Here is an 854-nt window from a genome sequence, read left to right as displayed (position 1 = left end):
AGAGAGACAGAGAGAGAGAGACAGAGAGAGGAGGGTCTTTGAATCGCTTTGCTTCTCTTTGGGATGCGATATGTCTCTTGAAAAGCAGAGAAAGTTCACAATGCTTGTGGGGTCTGGGGTGCTTTTGAGTGATGCTTCTCCTCGTGCGTGGGTGTCCACTGTCTACCCCTGGCTGACAGTCCCTGTGTCCACACCCTCCCTTGACTCACCCTTCAGACTCCAAGAGCCTCACAGCCGGAAGAGACTCTCGGCACCTCTGGAAGCGGCCGCCCTTGGCTGGGTGGTGGTCTCGGTAGTCGGTCCCCGCTTCAGAGGCCAGTTCATCCTTGTTGCCGACCGATTCAAGCTCCAAGCCCCCCCACCCCACCTCTCAGCCTCATTTTTTCTCCTCCTTGACTAAAGTTAGCTGGACTTGCAACCGAAGCCACCTCAATGTTTATCCGACTTCCTGGGGCTGCAGTGGAGTGAAGTCCTGCCTGCCCAAGCCTTTTGCGATGGAGTGGTTTATTTAATTTGTCAGTATAATGGGAGCAGCTGAATGAGAGACAGAGAATGCAGTGTGGTATAAAAGAAACAAAGGCTAAAAGTACCACTATTTTGATTCTCTTTTTAAAATTACTTCCAAAGTGTGGTGTCTATTGTGGAGAAGAATGCTGAGCAAAGCCCGGGGTCTTGGCAATATTCACAGAGCTTATTCACCCACAGCCAGCCCCGTCTGTACATTCAGAGGTAGAATACACTTATAAATGATGTATTGGAGGGACTATAGCTCCCATTGTGCCTTCCGTGTAAACAAAAAGGCAGACAGGAGCTGACTGGCATATGGGCAGTGAGGCCTGGCTGGACCCAGCCAT

The 854-nt window shown here is 50.7% G+C and overlaps 1 pseudogene; it reads right to left on the bottom strand.

Moving 5' to 3' along the window:
- Positions 1 to 535, bottom strand: part of LOC116068918 — a 113,114-nt pseudogene extending 112,579 nt beyond the window's left edge.
- Between the last annotated feature and the right edge of the window lie 319 nt (positions 536 to 854).

This window comes from Mastomys coucha, unplaced genomic scaffold (assembly GCF_008632895.1).
Source record: "Mastomys coucha isolate ucsf_1 unplaced genomic scaffold, UCSF_Mcou_1 pScaffold22, whole genome shotgun sequence".
Lineage (NCBI taxonomy): Eukaryota > Metazoa > Chordata > Mammalia > Rodentia > Muridae > Mastomys > Mastomys coucha.
Note: the sequence above shows the minus strand (reverse complement) of the source record. Positions and strands in the feature narration are given on the sequence as shown.